At 37.4% G+C, this 12,230-nt stretch overlaps 1 long non-coding RNA gene across 1 annotated transcript in view; it reads right to left on the minus strand.

Moving 5' to 3' along the window:
• LOC308071418 overlaps positions 1-12,230 on the minus strand; it is a 54,269-nt gene that overhangs the window by 17,736 nt on the left and 24,303 nt on the right. Inside the window, exon 2 of the long non-coding RNA XR_013931191.1 lies at positions 1-12,230. This exon is cut by the window's left edge and continues 17,736 nt beyond it; it is cut by the window's right edge and continues 24,164 nt beyond it. This is a non-coding gene — a long non-coding RNA (uncharacterized lncRNA).

Genomic DNA, 12,230 nt, shown 5'->3' on the forward strand with positions numbered 1-12,230 from the left:
TTAAATATTTCACAGCAATTTTGAATAAATGTGTAGGCGAAAGTTTTACCCTAATAAGGTTAAAATATACTTTTGTTAATGCAGTATGAGTTTAAGAAGTCAATTTCGTGAACCCCCAGAGTCCCCTGTGAAATGAAACAAACATCATATTTCCCAGAAAAGTCAGCATACATCTGTTAGTAGATAGCGACTCTTGGAAAAAATGGAGCTTTCATGTGTTTTGTTGTTTTTAAGATTTACTTCTTAAAGTTTCTTGTAATTCGAAAGAATATGGGATAATTCAAAACAATGGACTTAATTGCATTAACGATTTATCTTATAACAGTTCTATTGCATGAAAAAAAAAATCCCTGATCTTTTCTTGCTGTGAAGCTTTCAGTAAAGATCATTGTAGACTTAGCATGGGAAAGGGTATACACCGATCATTTTGGTCACATCTGGTGCCTGCACGCATTCAGGACTGTTTTGGTATATTTTCTTTAGACAAGAATTGTACACCTAATTTTAAGTTCTTTGAGATATTATCTGCTTCAACAGCTTGGTGCTCGGATATTTGTAAATCTTCTTCCAAATGAGTCTCTTTTTTTTCAGAAAGGTGGAAGTGGTAAGAAACCGTTAAAGCAGTGGTTGAGAAAGTAGGTGTCTGTGGGTATTGATGGGAAATAGTCGTTAGAGGAAAGCTGCATCACCACACAGGAAGAAGCATAAAACTCTTGAAAGCATTTTCTCCAGCTGTTGCGGAAGAACAATTTAGACAGTAGAACTTGAAAGCCACAGATCTTATACCTCATTTCTAGCTGAGAGAGTCCTTCCAGAAAGAGGACTGATTAGCTGCACTCTTTTATCAGCAAGATGGGTTTAACAGTAGGGAAACAATAAACTGCAAATACGTAATCAAATGTATACAAGATAGCCTTCAAGCTTTGCAAAGAAAATCAAGAAATATGAAAGAAAAATAGTGGATCTCTGATTTATGAAACAATCTATAGCTCCATAATTTATTACCAACCGGTTTGCCAATAAATAAGTTAGCAAAACTTCTACAAAAATGGCATTTTGAACAATTTTTGACCATAAGTAACTCCCCTTCACTCAGTTGTATGATTTCTATACTCTTTCAGCTATTGCATTTTGCATTAAGGACTGGGCAGGACTTCCCTGTGACCTCGAGTCATTCAGTTATCTGCAAGGGCTGTGAGCTGACAGCTCGGAGTTCCTCTTTCTTCCCCCGCTCCCCCTAGTCGTCTCAAAAACTAGAGACACTTTTCCCCATATAAATGTCCAGTGCTCTGCCATTAAGTAATGCCTTATTTCACATTGACATATTGTTGGTAGCTATTCTGCTTCTAAAAGATTGCCCACTAGCACCCTTGGAATGAATATTTGCAACTTTTCTTTGAAGTATGTATTTGGAGACAAAGCAGACCAGGATGTGCTTTAAGCCAATATTTTTCTTTCAAGTAAGATTTAAGGGAAGCAATATGATAGTTTATAAGAGTAGTACATGATTCACTTAACTGATGGCACATTTTATAGTCCTACTTCTGTTACTGACCTGTTACATCATTATAGTCAGGATATTTCATCTCTGCTTTTGTCCTTTCCAAGGCAAGCGTGGCCACTATTTTTTTTTTTTTGTCCGTGTATTTTGAAGCAGCATTTAGTAAACTATGTCTTCTGTAGTGAATATGTGTTTGTGTATGTATGATGGCAAGACTTGCAGTCCTATCTTTTGTCATCATTTTTCAGAATTTTAAAAGGTTTGTTTCCAATAACTGCTTAAAGTGACATTGTTCTATAAAGAGCAGCTTTCTCTCCCCAACCTCCAAGCAGAAGCCATGTTCCGGTCTTCTCAGAGACACCCAAATCGAGGTGTCTTTCCAGCAGACAAGAGAGCTCCTCCTCTCCAGTGACAGCAAACTGAGTTGCACTTGGGGTAGCATGTTTGTAGAGACATTCTGAAGCAAAAATACAGTGTAAAAACGGTCTCCAAAATCTAGTTAACTATCCTCTAAGTTGTATAGTAGTCTCAAGTATTAAATAGAACTGGATGGTTTTTGCCAACCTTCTATAGTGCAAAATTCAGGTTTGTCTCTGCATTATTTTCAGAACTTAATTTGTAATAGTTGGTTTTGAGATACTTGTGACATCCTGTATTGATGGATGCTTCTAATTCAATAGGTACAGATTTTATCAAGGAGTAATCTGCATGCTGGAAGTAATTTGCGTAACTGGGGGGGCCTGACTGAGAAAGGGAAACCTAATTATGCCAGGCAGGATTATTTTGACCATCTTTGGAATTCAGGATCTCAAGACAATAGTAGATAGGAGCCTTACAGGGAATTTTGTTTGCAAATAATTATGCTTTTACTGTAGATTATTTTGGTCGTTCCCAAACTATGGTCATAGTGAGGCACATATGGGTTTTAGCCAATATTGCTTTTGCAGGGGTATTGTTCTTTGGTGAGGGGAGACCATGGTACAATCGTTCAGAAAAAAAAACTCCTGAAGCGTGATAGCGATTTAGAAAACTGTCACAACTAAGTAAAACTGAGCACCTTTATGTCAACTGAAGAGAGAGACCCCAGGCTGCGAGACAGAAGGACACAGTACAGTCAACAGTTCTTCTCCATGTTATCTAGCCTCTGAAAGAATAATCTCAGGAAAAGCAACTTTTCTACTACATAGGCAAGCCCTGAGCTCTAAAAATATCTAGTTGGTGCATTGGGTACACGTTAGGTTGACTTTAATAACCTGACCCAGAAATACTCTCCTTCATACTGATAATCTGCATTTTATGTGAAGTGAAGAAGTGACGGGGGTAACACGCACGTACTGTAGTACCGATGTTGCTATTTGATACCAAGAACTAAACTGAATGTGCTGTCTTTACTGGAAATCCTAGTTAATGTTTTGCTTGTGTTAATATTTCCATGTGCTGATCCTCTTAGGCAACACCTCAAAGTACTGCTATTTCCTCACTGAAAAATTTTAGTCTCATTGAAAATCATTGGGATTTGAATTTTTGAGGTTGGTTGTTCGGGTTTTTTTCCAAGTTCCATCAATTAGTACATAAAAGCAACACCTAACCCAAGGGGTTTAACTTCTTTGGGCAGATATCCAGAAGGTATGTGGTCTGAAACATGGGAAACCAGGCATGACTTCTCTGTGCCAGATACCTATGTCATTTTGAACAAGTCATTTAACATTTCTGTTCCTCACATCTCCACTACGGAACGGAAAGTTATGGTAGTTCTTTACTTGGAAGTATTACCTTACAGAGGCTACTGTGTTTACGGTTGTATCTGAACCATCTTTGGTTGTCTTGTTTGCCAGGCATCCTTTTTCCCACATTTTGTAACAGTATTGTAACTTTAGAGAAGAGAGCTTTGCCAAGGACTGCACCTAAGTGGGTGCACCAGGTGCTACTTCTGTTCTCAAAGGGTCATCTGAGAAATATTTTAGAGGGGGCAAATTGCTGTCCTGTTAATGTTTCAACTCCTCTAATTCAGCCACTAAAAGGAAACAAGTACCAAGATTTTTGCCACTTACTTTCACAGTAGGGACGGGATTAAAGATGTTGCCCTTCTGTGTCTATATACTTCATGTATGAGTACAATGATACACTAGAGATGTATATTCTTGTAAGAGCAGATGGTATCTGTCCATAGTTCAGGCGGCCTGTGAAAGCCAAAAAACTTTTGAAACTCTTCCAAGAATAATGACTTGTTCCCCAAGACAAACTTATTCAGGATGCAGTTACCAGACAGAATTCAACATTCTCTATTTAGAGAAGCTGTTTGAGCAAAGGCAGTTATTACATGCTAAGACATTTTGAAAATGAAATTGATGGATTCTTCTCACGTCTGGAGCAGACGCTAATGGAAACTCTTGTGAATGTGCTGAGACCATCTGAACAAGCCACTAGAGAGATAACTGCTGAAACAGAGTAGTTAAGCCAAGTCATACCACCAGTTCTTATTTTGTGATTATTGATGCATGACTCCTCTCCTCCCCACCACCCCTGAAGTCATTCAACAAAGAATCTTATTTGTTGCCAAAACATTTAGAGGAGAGAAAAAAGGTGGTGCAGACTACTTAAATCATTTTTCAGGTTTAGAAGAAACTCTCCATTTTAATGGAAGTTTTCTTTTAAATCCCTTTCTTTAAAAAAGTTAGCGGAAAGTTTGTGTCAGAGAGGTAACAAGACTGCTAAGTGACCAAAGGTACCTGGAGAGCTGTGGAACATTCATATTCTTTGGCTACCACTATTTCTATAAATTCTTTTTGTAACATTGCTCAGGGGGATGAGCAGACAAAATTTTATTTGTTCAAGCAAAATAAAGAGTCATATTCTTGCTCTCCTTTGCCTTTGCTAACTTGTTGAGCCCAACTTAAAGCAAAAATCAGATACACATCTGCTGAGATTTCAAACAAACCATCTGGCTAACTAATGTGATAATTAAGTGCCTTGAATTCCATCCCACTAATTGGTCATTTAAAACAACAATGACAACACTTTAGTAGTTGAAGCTTTTTTAATTTTTTTTAAAATTTTTTAATTTATTTATTTTTTTAATTGTATGCAGGTCATGTTTAAATCTCAAAGTCTGAGTAGCTAGGCTGCCAGGCAGACTATTCAGTTTGAACTGGTGATACTTTTTTGTTAAAGTCACCTCAGATAGCACTAAAGAACTCGTTAATTTGTCTTTAAACAAACAAAAAAATATCTAAAACGGCATGCTTTGGAAAGCAGTATTATATCTGCACATATATTCCTTATTACTTAATTTGACTGTATGGATAGGATAAAGAGTTTTCTTTTTGTGTTGTCTGCAAACTATTCATAAACTCTGCAGTGCAATTTGTTTTGTGGTTGTTCCCTGTTCATGCTTGGATCTATTGGGAAATAGATGTACCTCACTAAAATTCTGAATGTTTCTGGTACAAATGATGACATTTTGAAGGACTGAATTTATTTTAGTGCTATGTAAATATTGTGGAGTAATGATGTTGTAGAGCACTGACCAAAGCTGGGCCACCTCTGTGCTAGAAGACGTCTGCAACATTGGGCTGTGGCCAGTTTCACTAGCGTGTCCTTTTACACAGACCCCTTTGAACACAGTACAAACTGTCCCTTACACTACCCTGATGGAATGGTTAGAGGGTTGATGAGTGACTGAAAAGTGCTGGTGTCCACCAATAATTATAATAAACCCAGTGGGGAAAGTTGTGATACAGTGTTACCTGAAAAATAATCTCTTTGTATCTTCTACTGGCTTTTTCATTGGTACAAATGGAGTTTCATTTTTTCTGGAAATCATGTAACCTATACATGGCCTTAGTAAAGCCCTAGCTAGTGTGTGTTTGTCTGTAAGACCTGTGGTGGTCTCCTTTTAGCTGACACATTTTGGGGAATAAAATAAAACAGGTATCTGATATCAAACTCAGAATTACGTAGGTACTGGCTTGAAATTTTCTACTGTTAGTCACCAGAGTGTTTCTGACCATTACAGTTGCAAGGAGGTGTACACAATTATTGGATATAGCTAAGGGGAAAGTCTGTAAAAAGTGTATCAGCATCTATATTTAAGCCAATAATATAGCAAGCTGCTGTAAGTTAGCCTTCCTTTGAGCAGGGAGTTGGACGAGGTGATCTTCAGAACTCCTTTCCAAACTAAACCATTCTATGTCAGAAGTATTTTAATTAAACATTCCCCTGTCCAAAAGTCTTGGTTACTTGAAAACAGAACTCCTCAGGGGAAGCTCTGGACTTTGGTGAAAGTTTTGTTGGAGAGGAGGAGGAGGAAAGGAGGAACAGAGAAGCCCAGAAAACCCAGGTATTTGGGATAATTACATGACACATGGTGACATAAGTTAAGGTCCAAACTTTGATCCAGAAAACAAGTGAACCGCTTCTCTTAATCTTTCTGATTGATTGTGAAAGATCTGTTTTATTTTGATGTGCAAGAAAAAACAAATTACAGAACATCAAAAAATGCTGTAAACCTGGTAATTCCTGGTTTCTTGCCAGCCATACACAACTGGACCTAGTTAGGGGAAAGCATTAGATCTTACATAGCTCTATTGTTTCATTTTGTCTCTTGACTATCATAAAAAAATTCTTAATACTTCTTGCAAATCATTATGTCATTCTAATTAGGAATCTCTATTCGTTACTTCAATATACATTCTTAAGAGATACATGTGTATGTATTGTTTCACAACTGTTTTAGGAAGATTAGTTCCTATAATTTACTCATAGCTGGGCTGAGGAGGAGGTGCTCCAAAGGGCATGTAAGAAATATTGTAGTGATCTAGCCAGTCTACAGTCTGAACCAAAAATAAAAAAAGCTATCAGAAGAATTTAAATAATAAGGGTAAATATTTTTCTTTTCTATGGGTGGATTCCATAAGTTAAGAAAAGGTATTAAGTCTCATATTTCATTCTTCAGCTATAGTAAAATAGAATAAGAACAGGTAGGGCAAAGTAAATTTTAAACAGGGTTTTTTTTTCAAGGAAAAGTAGAATATTTAAACTTTCCACATCATAATTGAATGCCTAAAGCAAAGGTATCTGTAGAATCAACTTCTTCTGTAGCACGATAAATATTTAAGGTCAAGAGCTATAAGCAGCTCACTGTTAGACTCTCAACAAATGAGGAAAACTCTCTCACTGGGCATTGGATAAAACAATGGGCAGCAGGCTGCCAGAAAAATAGCTGCACTTCTTGCGGTGCAGTGAATGTACTGAATAAATGTTGACACAACAGTGTCTCTCAGAAGTAAGATGGAAACAAATTAGGAGGCATTATCTAGGAAAACCACCGTGTTGCAATTTACAGTCTCGTCCTAAACGGAATAGTTGTCATATGGTGCCAATACCCATTTTGCTCCTCTGTGGAATAGGTCTGGGATTTAACATTTTGAGATTGACTTAATCTAAAACATATGTGTTTTCTTTCATTTCACATGTGTGTTCTGCATTTCCCTTTTTCCAAGAGCTAGGACCACCATGATAATACTTTGTGATGAGAGAAATAGAGTTCATTGTTGTGATATAGCTACAGTAACAATATGGGACTTACAATAAAATGTGTATGTTCTCCTTTATGGGTTTTATTTTGTGGCACAGGCTAATGTTTCTGTTAAGATTAGAAAGTGAAAGTTTCCCCTACTGGGCATGGTAAGTGGCCACTGCTGCCATGGCCCTTCCCCCCCAAATATGAATATTTACTACAATTTGCAGCAAAGGTTGAAGCAGTCTGAAATGATAAACTCTCAACATGTGTCGGTCTTCTACCATGGGAATGCTGTGAAGGAAGATTCTGTCACAAAGTTTGGGAACACTTAGATTTTTGTGGGTCTTTGTGTCTGGATCTATTTAAATCTAACATTTTAAGGCAAAGGACTTAAAAAAACTTTTTCAAATAAAAGGATAATTTATAGCATTAGTTTATCAAAGGGGAATAAAAATATATATTTAACTTGAAAAGCATTTAATCTAAATATATCATCTCCTTTCAGTTCTAGAATGTAAATATATCCCATAATATTTTCTTTTGTTATGTAGGGCTACACTACAGTATAGTATAAATTAAAGTCCCTGTCGTAACAATGTGGTATATGCAATTCTAGCAGAACTGTTTGTCCAGCACGATTTCCTTTCTAGTCAGAAACCCCCTAACTGCCATGATGAAACTGTCTTTTCTGGCAAAAGAAGTTCCCTTGATCAGTGCTACATCCCCACAAGGGATTTTCTTTTGTCTTGTTTGGTCATAAGGTTGTCTTACCGTGTGAAACTAGTTCAGTGTGGTAAATGAAGTCTCAGCTGAAAGCTGATTATGTAGCACGGTGCCTTTTCCTAGCTCGTTTCCTTTTGCTGGAGCCTCTGCTTTTAAATAACTGAATACGGAAAGTACATTTGAGTTATAAAGGAAAATCCAGAAAAGATGCTCTCTTTTCTAACAGGCTTCAAACATCTTACACGGGTTTTAACTGTTGCATTTACATGGAGACGCCTCTTTAGCCTAATGAGAATTCAAGGGAATTTGTTGGATGTTTTGAGCATGCTCACTGATACTGAGAAGTCATGACAGAAGTTATCTAAAACAAACCTTGTATTTGACCTAATTGTCAGTTTTCTTCAGTCTTCACAAGACCGCAAACGTAAAATTCTCCTTCATAACAGTCACATAACAAGTCTGGGAAGGGAGTTAAATTCTATTGTATAATTAATATCAGACACACAGTCTCTGTGCTGCTCTTCTAGATTGAACAGAAGAGTTGGAAAAAAATGAAATAAACCCTGGTATCATCCTGCACAAATTGAATGAAGGAAAAGTTTCAGTTCCTGGTTACAGCAGAAGTATGAAGGGTATGGGAAGGCAGTAGGTGATGACCCACTGTACTGCTCGGGAGGGTGCACCTTGTACTGTGCTCGGCATTGACCAAACACACAGTGAGGCAGAGGGGCGGCCATGCAGCCTCACCTTCAACAAAATGTGAAATATTTAATGGGAGAAATTTGCAACACCACCAGCTCTTATCTCATCCTTTATTTTCCAGGTTTTACAGAGTATCAAGTCAAGGTTTTGATTCTAACTTATATAGATCATGCTAGACTAGACAGGTAGATTAAACTTGTTTTCCCCGCATGGAAAATGAGGGAGGAGCACATCTGGCTATAGTAGTCAGGAAGAAGTGCAAATAGGACAGTTTTTGCTCTACAATTTGCATAGGCTCTTCTAAAAACAATCTCCTTAGTTATGCACCGAGGTACAGACCAGGTAAAAGCAGAATCTTACACTTTGCTCAGGATTTCTCACCTACTAGATAATGAGATGTTTAAAAGCTATGTGGCTTCAAAGTTTTTAAGGAATGGAATAACCTTTTTTTTTCCCTTGCCCTGAAAATTCTGCGATTTTTTTTTTTCTCTAATTGAAATAGATATTGGCTTAAGGGCTTTATTTTCTGAAACTTTTCAGCATCTAAAATGGAAATTCTTATGCATGCTGCCCTGCTGTGTAGCAGACATGGCCTCTGCTGAAAGAATAACCTATACAGCAAATATGGTTTATCAGTAGTATATGTATAGGGATTAATTTGGTCTACGTAAGAATACACTCCTATGTGATATTTGTCAAATGAGTGATTGGTACTTAGACTGTTAGCTCTTAATCAGAGGAATGCGTTCTTTACAGCACAGTTTCAAAGTCGACACTCAGATGCTTTTCAGAAACATTCTTAAATTTCACACAAAATTTCACAGACAACTAGCAAAGCTGTGATTTAGTCTTTAGTGATGGGTTACCTAAATTGAATTTCTTTGGCCGCTGTGTTGCATGGTGACTGGTCAGATATTTGAATTTTATTAAGCAAGTTGTATTTGCAATACAGAAATGCATGTTATAATGATGGAGATAGAGTTCTGGATATGTATACAAAATGGTGTAGGTAGCAAGGAAACGTCAGATCAGTATCATTTCTTCTTATTGACTGTTAAAATGTACAATCATAATTTTTTTGCCATGATATTGTCATGTGACTTGAAAACATTCAGTGAAAGATTACTAGCATTGTGCTATTATAGATACAAATATTTTTGTCAACCTCTTGGTTTTCTGAAATAGAACAAGCAGGAAACTGCATGTCTGCTCTACCAATGATGTGTGTCTTTTATATCACAGATAGGAAAGTCCACAATCTAGTTTGTATTTTTTCCATCTCCTGCACTCAGGCTTTATACCCATACTACCCTTCCTTTTAGAAGGCAGCATAAATCTATCCTGTACAAATATTTCATTTATATTTTTATGGAAAAAAATAACAAAAATTAATCTTAGTTATTCAGAATAAAGACTATATTTTAGCAAAAGAAAACAGTCCAAGACAGAAACATGAGCAGGGAGAATGGAATTTCAGTGCTTTAATATCTGTATGGTTTATCGTACTGAGAAGATAGGGAAAGCTTGATTTCTGTCATCCACTTACAAGTATTTTAAACCTTTATAATTTCTAAACTTTTCTAACTTTAAAATTTTTTTAACTTTTCAACTGTTCAAAGCTTACATTGCAGGCAACTGCCTTGGCAGAGAATGAATAGTTTACGTGATGGGATTCTATCTTCAGTTTCTGTGCTTCTGCAAGATATACGTGTAGTGTGATGACATGTAGCTGTTCCTTTTAAAAAGATTGTTTTACATTGGTTAATAAGGCATTTTAAGCCATTTTAAAGCTATCTGTTTAGATAGAATGAATTGTTTGAGGGTTGTTTTTTTTTTAAGCTTGGTTTTGCTTGTGACTTGTCTCTGAAGAGAACTGCTGATCAGGATGAAAAATAATGGGTCTATAGAAGGTACTGCCAAGACAAAATGAAAAAAAGCAGCCCAGCAACAAAGAAAAAAAAATCAACAAAAAATTGAGAACTTTTATTTTCTTCTAACTAGGGTGGGTTCATGATTTACATGTTAGAGACCCAAGCATGAGAAGGACCAAGCGAGCTGTCAGGTTGACAAATGTGTAACGAGCAGTTAATCCAGGCAGGCCCAGGGGACGTCATCTGCTCCTCCTCCCAGAGCTGCACAGCACTTCTAATACCCTGTAACAAGCTTAAACCTATGATAAAAGATCTATGGTCACAATTAAAATGTGCCCCAGGAAGAAGGCCGGAGAGCCCAGGAGCTGTGTTGGTACCACAGTGAGCCCCCGCCTTGGGGAGCACCTGCCTGCCCAGCTGCGCTTGGGCCAAGCATCACACAAGCCTCACAGATTTTTATATCAGCCAAAGTGTCCTACTCCTATTTCCAGCTACAGCTACGTTTCCTCAGAAAAATACCCCAGAAGTTGGCTAATCTGCCACCCTGGGGGAAGTGATGGGGAAGAGTAGGTGATGGAGAGAAAAGCTGGTAGATCCTGCAGCGGTTAGTGAGACTGCTAAAGCAAGGGGGAATACAACCTTAATACGAGTGTCCTTTTTAACCATCTTGTCAGCACCCTCACGTGGTTTTAGAGAAATGCCTGGTGTCCGCAGGGAGCTGCTCTCATGTGCACAGTGCCCCTTCCGCCGAGCAGTTCGGTCAGACACGTGGGACCTTCTGGGTTTGGGTGACTGTGACCATGAGGTGTGGGACTAGAACGAAATGTAGACAGGGTGCTTCTGTGTTTTGGTGAAGATCAAAGCTAATCTACATCTAACATCAGCAGCTGGCTTCTGTTACGGCTGAATGAAACAAAAAACAAAATTCAAGAACATTTGTATTTTTAGGACAGTCGCCTCATTAAACATTTCACCAAATATTTTTGTAATAAAAAGCTAAAGATAAATGTTAACTGCAAATTTGAGATATTTAAGTATTAAGTATTTTCCTTTGTGAATATTTTTGAAAGCAGCCTAGTATTCTGCATAAATAATGCTTGACCAAATCAATTATTGAGGTGGTTGTCAGTCATACATATGTTAATAATATTGGCTTGTTTTAATTGATACTTCGTTGAAAGTAGCATCTATTAGACTGACTTTGATCTTTCTAAGCTACTCTGAACATTAAGGAAACATATGGTAAGGTCATATATTGGGCCTTTATTAACAACACCTCTGTAGCATTAAGGCTGAACTTGAGCACCTATTTATACCTGATGCTTTTAATTCCTGTTTCTCTGTTACGTTTTAACTTGTGGTAATGAGAAGGCAGTGAGGCTGCCCAGCCCCTGTCTCCCCGCAGAGCCTGTTCTTCTCTCAGTTACCCGCATAGGCAGGAGGAAAACAAAAGCATGTTCTGTTTTACTCCTTTCTCCTCAAGTAATTTGAATTTACCCTTAAACCATTTGAAGCAATTTGATGATTGTTAAACCAAAAACTGTTTATTAACTGATGTGCATTTGATACGTATCTGCCCCTAGATGCCTTGTTCTCATTACTTCAGATATTTAACTTGAACAATCAGTGAATTCCCATGAATGATTTAAAGAACCTGATATAAGCTGAAATTAGTTAAATGCCTAATTTTAAGCATAGATAATTCAGTGACCCACTTCCTTTCTGCTTAAGTTGTTCAAAGAGGCTTAATTTCAGTTTCTGATGGATGTATTGCTGTCTTATCCACCTCTCTTAATCCCAGCCTTATATAAACCTTAGCACTGGTGTATTTTTAAACAGAAGACTGAGACAGGAGTTTCTGTGTGTATGCTCTGAGAGGGACCATGATTTGGCAGCCTGAAAACTTTGACTT

This window comes from Falco punctatus (assembly GCF_963210335.1).
Source record: "Falco punctatus genome assembly, chromosome: 11".
NCBI lineage: Eukaryota > Metazoa > Chordata > Aves > Falconiformes > Falconidae > Falco > Falco punctatus.